Source organism: Callionymus lyra, chromosome 17 (genome assembly GCF_982586985.1).
Source record: "Callionymus lyra chromosome 17, fCalLyr1.hap1.1, whole genome shotgun sequence".
Classification (NCBI taxonomy): Eukaryota; Metazoa; Chordata; class Actinopteri; order Syngnathiformes; family Callionymidae; genus Callionymus; species Callionymus lyra.
Genome location: NC_141834.1, coordinates 20,291,314 through 20,308,418, shown reverse-complemented (window position 1 = coordinate 20,308,418; position 17,105 = coordinate 20,291,314).

The following is a 17,105-nucleotide window of genomic DNA, read 5'->3' as shown; positions in this document are numbered from 1 at the left end:
ATAGTTGAAAATTGTTTGATTATAGTTGAAAATTGTTTAGTTATAGTTGAAAATTGTTTAGTTATAGTTGAAAATTGTTTGATTATAGTTGACAATTGTTTAGTTATAGTTGTAAATTGTTTAGTTATAGTTGTAAATTGTTTGATTATAGTTGAAAATTGTTTAGTTATAGTTGAAAATTGTTTAGTTATAGTTGAAAGTTGTTTGATTATAGTTGAAAATTGTTTAGTTATAGTTGAAAATTGTTTAGTTATAGTTGAAAATTGTTTAGTTATAGTTGACAATTGTTTAGTTATAGTTGAAAATTGTTTAGTTATAGTTGAAAATTGTTTGATTATAGTTGAAAATTGTTTAGTTATAGTTGAAAATTGTTTAGTTATAGTTGAAAATTGTTTGATTATAGTTGAAAATTGTTTAGTTATAGTTGAAAATTGTTTAGTTATAGTTGCAAATTGTTTAGTTATAGTTGAAAATTGTTTGATTAAAGTTGTAAACAGTTTGAACATTTTTTATTAATAGATGCATATTTTGAATACAGTTGAGAATTGTTTGATTATTTCAATTATTTGATTATATTATTTCCGCTGAAAAACCTTTGATCACAGTTGAAAATTCTTTGACTTCAATTCAAAATTGTACAACATTGTATACATATATTTACAAATAACTACAAACCGATGTGACGGAAAAGACGAGATGGAACTAATATCAAGTCAAATATTATTTGCACAGAAGTGTCGTTTGTTTCAGTTTAGATTAAATTGCTTGTAATTTATGAACAATTGTGTCAAGTTTAGTCGTTTTTTTTTTGATGATGTTGATGATGACGAAAAAGATGATGATGAAGATGATGTTGATGGTGATGATGATGATGAAGATGATGTTGATGGTGATGGTGATGATGATGATTATGAAGATGATGATGATGGTGATGACGATGATTATGATGATGACGATGATGATGATGGTGATGATGATGATGAAGATGATGTTGATGGTGATGGTGATGATGATGATTATGATGATGATGGTGATGATGGTGATGATGGTGACGATGATGATTATGATGATGATGATGATGATGGTGACGATGATGATTATGAAGATGATGATGATGATGATGGTGATGAAGATGATGATTATGAAGATGATGGTGATGATGATGATGGTGACGATGATGATTATGAAGATGATGATGATGGTGATGACGATGATTATGATGATGATGGTGATGATGGTGACGATGATGATTATGATGATGATGATGATGATGGTGACGATGATGATTATGAAGATGATGATGATGATGATGGTGATGAAGATGATGATTATGAAGATGATGATGATGATGATGGTGATGAAGATGATGATTATGAAGATGATGGTGATGATGATGATGGTGACGATGATGATTATGAAGATGATGATGATGGTGACGATGATGATTATGAAGATGATGGTGATGATGATGATGGTGACGATGATGATTATGAAGATGATGATGATGATGATGGTGATGAAGATGATGATTATGAAGATGATGGTGATGATGAAGATGATGATGACGATGATGGTGATGATGATGATGGTGATAATGAAGATGATGTGATGATGATGATGGTGATAATGAAGATGAAGATGATGATGATGGTGATAATGAAGATGAAGATGATGATGGTGATGGTGATGGTGATGGTGATGATGATGATGATGAAGATGACGATGATGATGAAGATGATGATTATGAAGATGATGGTGATGGTGATGATGATGATGATGAAGATGACGATGATGATTATGAAGATGATGATGATGAAGATGACGATGATGATGATGATGAAGATGATGATGATGGTGATGATGGTGACGATGATGATGATGATGAAGATGAAGATGATGATGGTGATGAAGATGACGATGATGATTATGAAGATGATGATGATGAAGATGACGATGATGATGATGATGAAGATGATGATGATGGTGATGATGGTGACGATGATGATGATGATGAAGATGAAGATGATGATGGTGATGACGATGATGATGATGACGATGATGATGATGATGATGAAGATGATGATGGAGATGACAATGACGATGATTATGAAAATGATGATGCTTAACTATGCAGTCAGAGTGGTCTGTGATGCGCCTCCTTCTCCCGCGGCAACATATTGATGGACTCCTCTGGTGATGATGCTAAAGATGCTAAAGATGCTAAAGATGCTAAAGATGCTAAAGATGCTAAAGATGCTAAAGATGCTAAAGATGCTCGATCATAAGTGTCTCACGTCACTGCAACACCAGCCTCGTGCAGCTCTGGTGCCAGACGGAGGAGGAGGAGGTGCAGGGAAGATGAAAGCGTCTCCCAAGAACATGAAAAGAAACGAGGGAGCAGGAAGACGAGGAGGAGTCCAGACGCTCACGATGTTTGTTTAGGTGATGTCAGTGGAGGTGGTCCTGCTGGTCGCGGCCCCTCCAACAGTCACACCTGGTTCCACCACGGCGAACAAACGACGGTTCCTCACTCCTGCCGGCTGCTCTCCGCGGTCACCGGGGGTCGGCGGGGTCACATCTGTAAGATGAAAGCGGTGGGCCGCGCTCGGTCGCGTCCACACAAGGACGCAGAGGTCAGGAAGTGGCCCCCAGCACAAACACCAGACTCATTGTTCAAGTTCAAGGTAACTCTGAATGGTTCTCTTTCACCCGGGCTCGCCCGCGGTTTCACCCCCGACAAGTTTCTCCTGCCATTACAGCTAAGAGCTCGTGGTGATGTCATGCTTTTCATCAGCCAGGCTGGATCGTGAGGTGGAAGCTGGGGTGTGTATGCGCTCGCCCAGGTGTGTGTGTCTGCGCTCGCTCAGGTGTGTGTCGCTCCCTCGCCAGACAATGAACAAGGTCAGCGTCGGAGGGTCCGGTGTCAGACCCGTGTTCCCCTCCTCCACCTCTCACGGCAGCGCTCCCTCCCTCGCTGTTGTGTCTGTTCACTTGTCAGCTCCTCATTAACTCCACACAGGGGATTTCCTGTTCGCCGCCCTCACTTGTTCCTGTGCACTTTGACAGAGTCGCCTTTGAGGAAATGTATTCAAATGATGGATCAACACGACCGTTGACCTCTTGAGTGCAGTAAACAATTATTATGAATATAGTTTCAATTGTTTGATTACAGTTGAAAATTATTATATAGTTGAAAATAGTTTAATTATAATTGAAAATTGTTTGATTATAGTTGAAAGTTGTTTGATTATAGTTGAAAATGTTTTGATTATAGTTGAAAATTGTTTGATTATAGTTGAAAATTGTTTGATTACAGTTGAAAATTGTATGATTATAGTTGAAAATAGATTGATTATAGTTGAAAATTGTTTGATTATAGTTGAAAATTGTTTGATTACAGTTGAAAATTGTTTGATTATAGTTGAAAATTATTATATAGTTGAAAATAGTTTAATTATAATTGAAAATTGTTTGATTATAGTTGAAAATTGTTTGATTACAGTTGAAAATGGTTTGATTATAGTTGAAAATTATTATATAGTTGAAAATAGTTTAATTATAATTGAAAATTGTTTGATTATAGTTGAAAATTGTTTGGTTATAGTTGAAAATTGATTGGTTATAGTTGAAAATTGTTTGATTATAGTTGAAAATTGTTTGATTATAGTTGAAAATTGTTTGATTACAGTTGAAAATGGTTTGATTATAGTTGAAAATTATTATATAGTTGAAAATAGTTTAATTATAATTGAAAATTGTTTGATTATAGTTAAAAATTGTTTGATTATACTTAAAAATTGTTTGGTTACAGTTGAAAATTGTTTGATTATAGTTGAAAATTATTATATAGTTGAAAATAGTTTAATTATAATTGAAAATTGTTTGATTATAGTTGAAAATGGTTTGATTATAGATGAAAATTGTTTGATTATAGTGGAAAATTGTTTGATTATAGTTGAAAATTGTTTGATTATAGATGAAAATTGTTTGATTATAGTTGAAAATTGTTTGATTATAGATGAAAATTGTTTGATTATAGTTGAAAATTGTTTGGTTATAGTTGAAAATTGATTGGTTATAGTTGAAAATTGTTTGATTATAGTTGAAAATTGTTTGATTATAGTTGAAAATTGTTTGATTATAGTTGAAAATTGTTTGATTATAGTTGAAAATTGTTTGATTATAGTTGAAAATTGTTTGGTTATAGTTGAAAATTGTTTGATTATAGTTGAAAATTATTATATAGTTGAAAATAGTTTAATTATAATTGAAAATTGTTTGATTATAGTTGAAAATTATTATATAGTTGAAAATAGTTTAATTATAATTGAAAATTGTTTGATTATAGTTGAAAATGGTTTGATTATAGTTGAAAATTATTATATAGTTGAAAATAGTTTAATTATAATTGAAAATTGTTTGATTATAGTTGAAAATTGTTTGATTACAGTTGAAAATTGTTTGATTATAGTTGAAAATTATTATATAGTTGAAAATAGTTTAATTATAATTGAAAATTGTTTGATTATAGTTAAAAATTGTTTGATTATAGTTGAAAATTGTTTGATTATAGTTGAAAATTGATTGGTTATAGTTGAAAATTGTTTGATTATAGTTGAAAATTGTTTGATTATACTTAAAAATTGTTTGGTTACAGTTGAAAATTGTTTGATTATAGTTGAAAATTATTATATAGTTGAAAATAGTTTAATTATAATTGAAAATTGTTTGATTATAGTTGAAAATGGTTTGATTATAGATGAAAATTGTTTGATTATAGTGGAAAATTGTTTGATTATAGTTGAAAATTGTTTGATTATAGATGAAAATTGTTTGATTATAGTTGAAAATTGTTTGATTATAGATGAAAATTGTTTGATTATAGTTGAAAATGTTTTGATTATAGTTGAAAATTGTTTGATTATAGTTGAAAATTGTTTGATTATAATTGAAAATTGTTTGATTATAGTTGAAAATGTTTTAATTATAGATGAAAATTGTTTGATTATAGTTGAAAATTGTTTGATTATAGATGAAAATTGTTTGATTATAGTTAAAAATGTTTTGATTATAGATGAAAATTGTTTGATTATAGTGGAAAATTGTTTGATTATAGTTGAAAATTGTTTAATTATAGTTGAAAATAGTTTGATTACAGTTGAAAATAGTTTGATTATAGTTGAAAATTGTTTGATTACAGTTGAAAATTGTTTGATTATAGTTGAAAATAGTTTGATTATAGTTGAAAATTGTTTGATTATAGTTGAAAATTGTTTGATTATAGTTGAAAATTGTTTGATTATAGTTGAAAATTGTTTGATTATAGTTGAAAATAGTTTAATTATAGTTGAAAATAGTTTGATTATAGTTGAAAATAGTTTGATTATAGTTGAAAATAGTTTGATTATAGTTGAAAATAGTTTGATTATAGTTGAAAATAGTTTGATTAAAGTTGAAAATTGTTTGATTATAGTTGAAAATTGTTTGATTACAGTTGAAAATTGTTTGATTATAGTTGAAAATAGTTTGATTATAGTTGAAAATTGTTTGATTATAGTTGAAAATTGTTTGATTATAGTTGAAAATTGTTTGATTATAGTTGAAAATTGTTTGATTATAGTTGAAAATAGTTTAATTATAGTTGAAAATAGTTTGATTATAGTTGAAAATAGTTTGATTATAGTTGAAAATAGTTTGATTATAGTTGAAAATAGTTTGATTATAGTTGAAAATGTTTGATTATAGTTGAAAATAGTTTAATTATAGTTGAAAATAGTTTGATTATAGTTGAAAATAGTTTGATTATAGTTGAAAATAGTTTGATTAAAGTTGAAAATTGTTTGATTATAGTTGAAAATTGTTTGAAATAGTGAGTCGTTGAGTCTGTGTTAAATGTAGAAAAAGTTGTCGCCGACCCGTGAGAACCGAGCAACACACACGACACGTCTGCAAACACACACAGACACACACACACACACACGCACACACATAACTCAGGCTCTGAGTCACCGGCTCTAACAGAAAGTCGATCACGATACAGGAATGATTAATCAGTCGTCCCTGCAACGCTCGCCACCTCCCTCTCTCAGCCGACCCTCTCTCCGCTACACTATTGATCTGAATGCATTTGCCTCCCATTTATCCGTCACACACACACACACACACATGCACATCGAGTGTGCACGTGACACCAGTGCGTCTGCAGTGAGAAGCTCTCGGAGCTGCAGGTGCATCCAAGACTTCACTGAACACATGCTCTCAAAGGCTTGAACTGACGGCTGCTTAACCCCCTCGGCGCTCGCTCCTGCCACTCGGGTTGGTGGTACCCAGGTTACCATGACGCCAGACTGTTTAGTCTGCCCTTTGACCCCTTCAAGGGGTGCTGTGGTCAATCAGGCATTACATGTGAGGGCCAAATAGAATCAAGAGGGAGGGGACGGAGGGGGGGGGGGGGGTTTCCTCTTTAAAATGAGGTCCAAAAGGTTCCTCTATACATCCGCTCTGTACAGCGCTGAAGGTGGGGAGCCTCCAAGAGGCTCATGGGAGAACAAAGACACATGTGCACGTACAGACATGGCGGTGCTCTGGAAGGGTAAGTGAACTGGGCCGCGGCCTCCAGGGGGTCCAGAGTTATTATGCTCATTGTGCGGGGCGGGCCGAGCCGGAGCCGTTTGAAGTTATATTTATCAAACCAGAGCATGAGGCTTAGCCGCTCGCTGCCCGAGCGCTTTGTCTGCACGTGTGCAGGACACAATTAGATGCCGGCCGACGGTAGGAATGACGTTCACGCCGCCATTCATCGCCTGAAGGACTTTGACACTCTTGATTTCCTCTCAACTGTTATTTGTGACGGCATTAGAACGAGAGTCTGGAAACGATGGGGAGAGCGAAGTCTATTGAGTTAATATATGTGTAACTTTGGACAAAATGTGACTTTAAATGTATTTATAGGGAACAGGAAGTCGCTCTAGGTCAGAGGTCGACGATTACATTATACAGTGGTCCCCTTGTTTATTGTTCTGAAATGTTGTTTTTCACTTTTTAAAAACAAAAATGATTTATATTTGTTAACTAAACTTGATATTTAAGGTGCCATCTCAACAAGCCTCTCACTTACCTGCCGTTGTGCTTTGCCGCCCAGCCAACCTTTACCTGGTGTTGATCACTTTTCTTAGTCTTAACGCGGCGTTATAGCGACCAAACGGTGTTAATTTACTCTTGTTAGGCAAAAAAACGAGACGAAGAAAGAGCCTTTATATGATGGAGAGACTTGGGGAAATTATATGAGAGGAAAGGTTAAAATATATATCACTAAATGTATTTTATCGTATGATCTACTACAGTATGTATTCTATTTAACAAGAAATCATGGACAAAAATGCTTTTATTTATATTTACTTGCATTTTATTTTATTTTGAAAAGCAAGATAAGTCCTGAATAAAAGAACTTGTAAGTAAAAATTCAACTGTAATTCAACTGTAATTTCTAAATGATCAGGTTTTACTCTGACCTCATTAGCGGCCACATATATACAGTCAAAGGGCCCCCATGTGGCCCCATACAATTTAATGTGCATACATATAAAATGTGGAATTTAGTTTGACAAGCATTTATCTATCCATTCATTTTCTTCCACTTCATTGAGCAGATTGAAGGGGGGGGGGGGGCGGTCGCCTGGGGAGCGTCAAGAAAGAAAAGCTTTAGATTGAGGGTCACCAGTTAACCGCTGTATGTCTTCTTTTAAACGCGGGGTCAAGAGCGTCTACATCTATACTATGAAACTCTGATAGTATCACGTGTTGTTTCGTCTTCAAAACTAACAAAAAACTCTGTGTTTTGTGCATCAGATATACTTCAGTAAATATCTGTTTAATTAAAAGATAACTTTTTCTATATAAATTTCTTGTTCGTTAACCAGTTGTTGCTTAAATAAAAGTGCCTTTAAGTTAAGTCACTGAGTAAAGTTTGTCAACGTCACTCTAAATTTAGTTATTTCCTGTTTCAGATCATTTTTCTTCTTCTTCTGCTTTAATCTGTTCCATTATTTCAAGATAACGGCCCTTTTGGTATTGTTTCAAAAACGTTGAAAAAGAATGTTGTTATTTCAGTCAAAGTGTTTTATAGGGTTAGTGGTTTTCCTTCCTCTTATCCTGTGACACTTCAGCTGTTACAGAACTTGAACCCGTGACCTCTCAGTTAAGCGGCTCGTCCATTCAAGAGGCCTCCCAGTAACCTCTGTGTGTGTGTGTGTGTGTGTGTGTGTGTGTGTGTGTGTGTGTGTTTCAGCGGCATTCTCGTCGTGTCTTCGCAAAAGATCCAGCCCACTCGACAAGACGCTGACCCGACGGTAACCTTTTATTCTTTATTCTTCAACAAACGCTGGTCATCAATATTCATCAGCGATCATGGTGAGTGGGATCAATATGTTTGTAGAAGGTCCAGAGAAAAAACATGCTGCCGGGTTCAAGTTCGTTCCGTCTGGCTCCGCGTACAAAAGCGGAAGCTCTCGCTCTCGTCTTGAATGCATGTCTGCAACGGACCTGATCAGAATTCTCAGCTGGTACCATTGTTTTTTCTGCCCACTTTGGCAGTTTCAGCGAGACTTGAGTCCAGATGTAATGTCAGAGTTCACCACAGGAGGCTTTTTTTTTTTATAATAATTTTAATAGATGATGATTTTAAAGTAAATATTTGTTCGGCAAACATTAAATATATTCAAATACAGCAACAAATAAATATTTAATTAAGTTTGATTTAATCTATTAGAACATCTTTTTGGATGTGTAGCTTCTCACATGTATATTAGATTTATCTTGAATCTTAAAATCTAATATCAAATGAATAATTCATTAAACCTAAATTGTATTATGAAAAAAGCGAAACTTTAAAATGAATAAATCTATATATAAAATCAGTTCTTTTAAATAATTTAAAGACATTTTTAAAGTAAGTATTTGTTTAATAAACCTTGAATATATTTAAATGCAGTGACAAATCAACAGAAAATTAATTTATTTTTAAGATATCAGAACATCTTTTTACATAAGTTGTGTAGCTTCTCAAATAAACAGTAATTATCTTTCCTTTGTATCTTAAAATACCAAATAAATAATTTATTCATCAAACCTAAAATTGTATTAAGAAAAAATAAACTTTAAAATGAATACATCTATTTATGCAATCACTGTTTTTTTTTAAATTTAAAGACAGTTTTAAAGTAAGTATTTGTTTAATAAACCTTAAATATATTTAAATAGAGCAACAAATCAACAGAAAATTCAAGTTATATTTGAGATCAATCAATCAATGACTTTTCATTAAACCTACATTGTATTCAGAAATAATGACATTTTAAAATTAATAAATCTATCCAATCACCTTATTGTTTAAATAATTATTTCAGCCGCCTTTTGTCCAATAACCATCAATTAGATACAGAATACAACGTGAAAAAATGATATATACTATCTTGGGAGTTATATTTCCACATGTACGTTAGATTTCTCTTCTTGAAATATTATAAAATAAAGAAGTGACTAATTAAGTTTTCGTAAACAGATTTTTCTGCTGTAGTTGACTTTGGTATATTTGGTCGTTCTTCTTCTAAATCCAACATTTTAAGGACCTGAATAGAATAGTATTCCCGACTCCTTTATTCGCCGACCAGTCGATCCTTCCCACTCCATCACTGGTGGTTTCCACCTGGATACATGGACGATGGCTCGCGTGATTGGGAAGTTGCGGAGGGCGGCGCTAAGACGGGCCACACACACACACACACACACACACACACACACACACACACACACACACACACACACACACACACACACAGAACCGGCCCGGCGTCCGCGGATCCACAGATGTGCCATAGCAACACTTTGGCTAGTTGCCAGGCTGTTGGAGTTGCCAGGCAAAGGGTTCCCATGGCAACGTTAATTTTTGCCACCCCGGTGTTGGAGGCTGGTGTCATCCGGGGCGGATGGATTGTGGTTCAGAGCTTCACGACCTGCCTGGAAAGAAACGCTTTAGAAAAGAGTCGACGTGTTTTTTACGAGCCACGTTTGAGTTGCTGCTGAGTTGCATCATCTTTGTTCCACAACCTGTACTTCAGAGACGGTCAGTAAACTAGCAGGTACACGAGTACTAGAGAGATGCTCAGTAAACTAGCCAGGTACACTAGTACTTGAGAGACTGTCAGTAAACTAGCCAGGTACACTAGTACTTGAGAGACGGTCAGTAAACTAGCCAGGTACACTAGTACTTGAGAGATGCTCAGTAAACTAGCCAGGTACATGAGTACTTCAGAGACGGTTAGTAAACTAGCAGGTACATGAGTACTTCAGAGACGGTTAGTAAACTAGCAGGTACATGAGTACTAGAGAGACGGTCAGTAAACTAGCAGGTACATGAGTACTAGAGAGACGGTCAGTAAATTAGCAGGTACATGAGTACTAGAGAGACGGTCAGTAAACTAGCAGGTACATGAGTACTAGAGAGATGGTCAGTAAACTAGCAGGTACATGAGTACTAGAGAGACGGTCAGTAAACTAGCAGGTACATGAGTACTAGAGAGATGGTCAGTGAACTAGCAGGTACACTAGTACTTGAGAGATGCTCAGTGAACTAGCAGGTACATGAGTACTAGAGAGACGGTCAGTAAACTAGCAGGTACATGAGTACTTGAGAGACGGTCAGTGAACTAGCAGGTACACTAGTACTTGAGAGATGCTCAGTGAACTAGCAGGTACATGAGTACTCGAGAGACGGTCAGTAAACTAGCATGTACATGAGTACTTGAGAGACGGTCAGTGAACTAGCAGGTACATGAGTACTAGAGAGACGGTCAGTAAACTAGCAGGTACATGAGTACTTGAGAGACGGTCAGTGAACTAGCAGGTACATGAGTACTAGAGAGACGGTCAGTAAACTAGCAGGTACATGAGTACTTGAGAGACGGTCAGTGAACTAGCAGGTACATGAGTACTCGAGAGACGGTCAGTAAACTAGCATGTACATGAGTACTTGAGAGACGGTCAGTGAACTAGCAGGTACATGAGTACTTGAGAGACGGTCAGTAAACTAGCAGGTACATGAGTACTTGAGAGACGGTCAGTGAACTAGCAGGTACATGAGTACTAGAGAGACGGTCAGTAAACTAGCAGGTACATGAGTACTTGAGAGACGGTCAGTAAACTAGCAGGTACATGAGTACTAGAGAGACGGTCAGTAAACTAGCAGGTACATGAGTACTTGAGAGACGGTCAGTAAACTAGCAGGTACATGAGTACTAGAGAGACGGTCAGTAAACTAGCAGGTACATGAGTACTTGAGAGACGGTCAGTGAACTAGCAGGTACATGAGTACTAGAGAGACGGTCAGTGAACTAGCAGGTACATGAGTACTAGAGAGACGGTCAGTAAACTAGCAGGTACATGAGTACTTGAGAGACGGTCAGTGAACTAGCAGGTACATGAGTACTAGAGAGACGGTCAGTAAACTAGCAGGTACATGAGTACTTGAGAGACGGTCAGTGAACTAGCAGGTACATGAGTACTCGAGAGACGGTCAGTAAACTAGCATGTACATGAGTACTTGAGAGACGGTCAGTGAACTAGCAGGTACATGAGTACTTGAGAGACGGTCAGTAAACTAGCAGGTACATGAGTACTTGAGAGACGGTCAGTGAACTAGCAGGTACATGAGTACTAGAGAGACGGTCAGTAAACTAGCAGGTACATGAGTACTTGAGAGACGGTCAGTGAACTAGCAGGTACATGAGTACTTGAGAGACGGTCAGTAAACTAGCAGGTACATGAGTACTAGAGAGACGGTCAGTAAACTAGCAGGTACATGAGTACTTGAGAGACGGTCAGTGAACTAGCAGGTACACTAGTACTTGAGAGATGCTCAGTAAACCAGCCAATTTGTCCACCTCATCACCTCTGATGGACACTGGACGTGGCTTTGTCCTGGACCTCCCGAAGTCCAAGACCAGCTCCTTGGTCTTGGGTGGTGTTCAGCTGCTGTTGTCCCTGATGCATCCAACAATGGCAGTGTCGTCAACAACTTCTGGACGAGACTCAGCTCTGAGTTGTAGTAGAAGTCTGAAGTGTAGATGGTGAAGAGGATAGGGGCCAGTACTGTCCCCTGAGGTGCTCCTGTACTGCACACCACAGTGTCAGACGTGGGATAGATGGATGGATGGATGTATGGATGGATGGCTGGATAGATAGATAGATAAACTTTATTGATCCCTCTGGAGGTCTCCTTCGGGAAATTGTTTTTCCAGTTCACAGCAAAACAGACTATAGATTCATAAAAACAAGAACAAAGTGCAATGTAAAGAAAGTTCAAGATGACAATCTGAGTCTAAGTATTATAAGACAAAATAACAAAGAATACAAAGACTAACATAGAATAGAATCATCTTTTCACTCCTGCCCCCAAACTCAGAATGATAAAGTCTCATAGCACGAGGAACGAATGAGTCCCTGAGTCTATTAGTGTTGCATCATGGGAAGACGCATTCGTGCTCCATCTGCTTCTTAAAAGTGAATAAATCTGAAGTTACTCTGACGTCTCAAGTGGACGTCTGTCAGCGTAACTTCGACCGAGCAGAAGTTTTTCGTATCGACTCGCTGTGAAAGTCCGACAGACGGGTCCGTGAGGCCGAGAGTCTTTCTAAGGAAGCAGGTGTGGACGGAATAAGAAGCGGGTGCTGGGAGACTCTGGGAGACTCTGGGAGGTTAAAGGGTAAAAGCAGCGGCAGTCGGGCCTCATGCGGAGCGAGCCGGGGTTGAAAGGGAGCGAGAGAGTGACTGGGATTAAGACGGTTGCAGAATGAAAGTGGCTACGATGAGACACGATCCACCTGGAAACATGTCTGCGTCTCTATCAGGGGCTCAGATATGTATTGGTCCAGCTGTTCGTCACTCACGACTCCCTCCGAGGTCCGATCGTGGCCCCGGCGAACATGTCGGACTCTGGCGCCGATCTCCGGTGTAACGTGACGCTTCTTTGTTCGGAGATTCCTTTAATCCCACGAGCTCTGGCAGCGTTTTCGTGGAGAGTCTGTGCAGCTCCCACTCGCTGCGCCCCTTTTTTTTTTTCCTGCCGGCGCCGCGGACAAGCCCGTCTTTATGCTCCGACATGAAGGGAAGTCTAAGTTGTGTGCAGGAGAATGAGACGGATAATGTGTCAAGTTGTTTGTCACCTGAAGCCGCCGCTCAATGGACGTGTTTGTCGGAGCTGCATTGCAGCAGAGGCGGCTTTATTGCTGCCTTCCTGAGGCGTAAAGATGCTGGAATTATAAAACCTAACAGGTTATAGAATCAGTGCCTACACTGATGAATGATTCAAATGTTGAGACTTTTATTTTCTTTATTGAAATGTTGTTGTCTTTTCAAGTGAAATCAATAATTACTACATTGATTTTTTTTTAATAAATTGAATATTTTCAAAATGAAATCATTTTTAAATAAAAAATAAAAGTGAATTAAGTTGAATTATTATTGTTATATATTATTCCAAAAGTATATATATTGAAGCGCCAAAACTATTTATTTTCTAAACAGTTCTGGATAGAAAAATAAAGTAAATAAGTTAAAAATCCAATAATTGAAATTATACTTTTTTTAAATTGAATGTTTTGTTTTAAATTTAATGTTAAAATTTCGGTATTATATTGTATCACCAGATCAGTCACATGATCGTCTACGCGTGGCATGATTGGCTGAGAGTTCGATCGAGTCTCTCTGTGACTCTTTTAATATTGTCGGGTGTTACAATTTAAAAAATATATATATTAATAAGAATTGTAATTTTTTAAATATTAATATAGTAAGTAAAGTAATGGTTATTTGTAAAGATCTTTTTAGACCAGGTTCAAAAAGAACTTTAACAATCAAAAACAATACTAAGACAAACAAAGGAGTCTCAGAAAACAAGGAAAAGGACCATTAAAAGTGTCTTGAGATGTTTCTTGAAGGAATCAGTAGATCATCAAACACAGATGTTTCTTGAAGGAGTCAGTAGATCATCAAACACAGATGTTTCTTGAAGGAGTCAGTAGATCATCAAACACAGATGTTTCTTGAAGGAGTCAGTAGATCATCAAACACAGATGTTTCTTGAAGGAGTCAGTAGATCATCAAACACAGATGTTTCTTGAAGGAGTCAGTAGATCATCAAACACAGATGTTTCTTGAAGGAGTCAGTAGATCATCAAACACACATGTTTCTTGAAGGAGTCAGTAGATCATCAAACACAGATGTTTCTTGAAGGAGTCAGTAGATCATCAAACACAGATGTTTCTTGAAGGAGTCAGTAGATCATCAAACACAGATGTTTCTTGAAGGAGTCAGTAGATCATCAAACACAGAGATGGTTCCAAAGCTTAGGAGCAACAGTCTGGAAGGATTTCTCTCCTCTGGTCCGGAAGTTCAGGAACCATCAGTAGATTCTGATCCACAGACCTCAGAGCCCGAGCTGGGGTGTAAGTCTGGATCAGATCACTGATGGAAGGTCTGACCATGAATAGATCTGAAAGTAAGAACCAGAATTTTAAAATTGATCCTGAAAGAAACTGGAAGCCAGTGAAGAGTTTGAAGGATCGGAGAAATGTAAGTTCTTCTACTAGATCGGCTCAGAATTCTGGCTGCAGAGTTTTGTATGAACTGCAGGCGAGACACATCCTTCTTGTTAAGACACAAAAATAAACGAAAAGACACAAACACATTCATTACAAGCTTCAGATCGTGTTCATCATTTTCCTGAGTTTAGAGATTTTTCTCAATTGAAGGAAACAGTTTCTGCTCAGTTTTCTGCAGCGTTGAACTACAAATAATAGATATACAAGTTATGAATGATATTTTCTCTTATTCAATTAAAAAGGCTACAAACCAAAAAGATATGAAATTTGGAAAATACATTTTTGAATTATCGGAATAAGGATATTAAACTCTATGTGTAAAATGTATATATATTATTTTGAGAACTTGTCCATAGCTATGAGTGTGTGTGTGAATGGTTGTCTGTCTTAGTGTGCCCTGCGACAGACTGGCGTCCTGTCCAGGGTGTCCCCTGACTCTCGCCCAATGAAACTGGGATAGACTCCAGTCTCCCCGCGACCCTCATAAGAGATAGAAGTGGCAGAAAATAAATGAAAAATGAATGAATTTTGAAAATGTGTAATTGTTTTGGATTAATCCTTGAAAAAATAGTAATCAAACGCTTTAAAAAAATCAGTATAACGTTCCCGACAACTTCCTGTCACTTCTTTAAGTTAATATCCTCCAGCTGCAGACCGGGTGTGGCACCGACCCCGGCTTCGCTCCCAGAACCCTTTGCGTGTCACGAGGCCATTCGAAGAGAAAATGGTATCCAGGGCCAAACCCCGGACCTTCGGAGACGGACGGGAAGTCGATAAATAAGCCTCCTTCGTGCCAAGACGCTGTCAGGCGCTCGCACGTCTGATGTACCGTCGCCTTCGCTGCTCACGTATCTCCTTCCAGACTCTTTCTAGAGGTGGAGATGTCACAGGAGCCGGAGCTAATAGGGTTAGCCTTCGTTGCCATCTCTACTTAAATCATCCAGGACAAGCCTTTTTTTTATCTGTATACATCTGTTATCCTGCCAGCATCTGTATTCATACTGTCTGCTACACGGGTGTCACTTCATTGTGGAGCACATTCATCTTCACCACCTTATAAAAGACAGAATTTAAACAATTAATTCAAAATATTTATGTTTTCCTCTCATTAAAAGGTCCTGGATTTGATGTTGGAAACGATAGCTTTGTTATTTCACTTGATGTTCATAGAATCCTGATAATACACTAAAATTAAATGTGTTATCGGGTGATACGCGTCACGTCAGCTATCACCGTTATTCATTTTTTTTAACCTGAGATTAGAGGTTTCGAATTTATTATATTAATTATATATATATATTGGTAAGAAAAACTGTTTAGATTGAAAGGATTTTAACAAACAGTTTTCGTCTGATATACATTTTTCGCTGTGTATACTGTTTAAAAATGAGATAAACAGATTTGAACTAAACGTTTTTTATCTTCAAACGTATATATTTTAATGTATTTGGTAAAGAATTATAAAATATTTTTCTTTTTACTTTAAATCTTACATCATGTTTTTCTGTTTTATTTACATATAAACTTATTATAATATTGGTAGGAATTTTGAAAGACGATCATTTAATAAACTCAAATAACAGTATATATATATATATATATATATATATATATATATATATATATATATATATACTTTATACTTTATACTTTATTTTATTGTCATTGCACAGAAGAACACAGCAGAAACTGGCAATGAAATTCCGTTGCTTGGCAACCGTTAAACACAGAATAGCGAATGTATATAAAAGAGTTTAAATATAAATATTTATAAGTTAAATGGTGCAATATAGTATAAACTGAATTAATAAATAATCACATATATAAAGATTGTGGATTTTAACATCATATATTTTCTTACATATATTTTATAGTTTCAGTTTCACGTTACCAAAGACATTTTTTTATTTGAATAGATAGATATTAATAGAATGAAAAGAAATCGCTCACTTTTCATATTATTTGTTTAAAGGACGCTTGGGTGTCATGCCACATAGTCACCACTAGAGGGCAACAACTCCTTTTTAAAAAAAAACTGGTGCAAAAGCATGAATGAACTGAACAAGTGAGAATACGTTGGACAATTCTATGCAGTTTCCGTTTTTATTCAGTGTACATTGATGTCCCTTGAATCATATGTTTTGACATAAGTGTGAGCAGAAGATTCGCGGTTTCAAGGCGGGCGAGCGAGAAACTTTGTGTCTTCCAGGCCGATGGGGAAGATGGAGGGAGGGATGCGGTAATTGGTTGGCGGGGAGACGGGGAGTCAGACAGGTACAGACGCACACACATCCTGCCGGCGAACATCTTGTCTGGAAGAGCCGACTGTCTGTGCTCTGCAGCGTGAGGTAGTTGGTTGTATGGTTTCGCATAATAAACAGCACGGAGATAACTGTACAACCTTCTAGCTTTCCCTGCGGAGTCACTCCCTGCCTCGACTCGTGCCCACA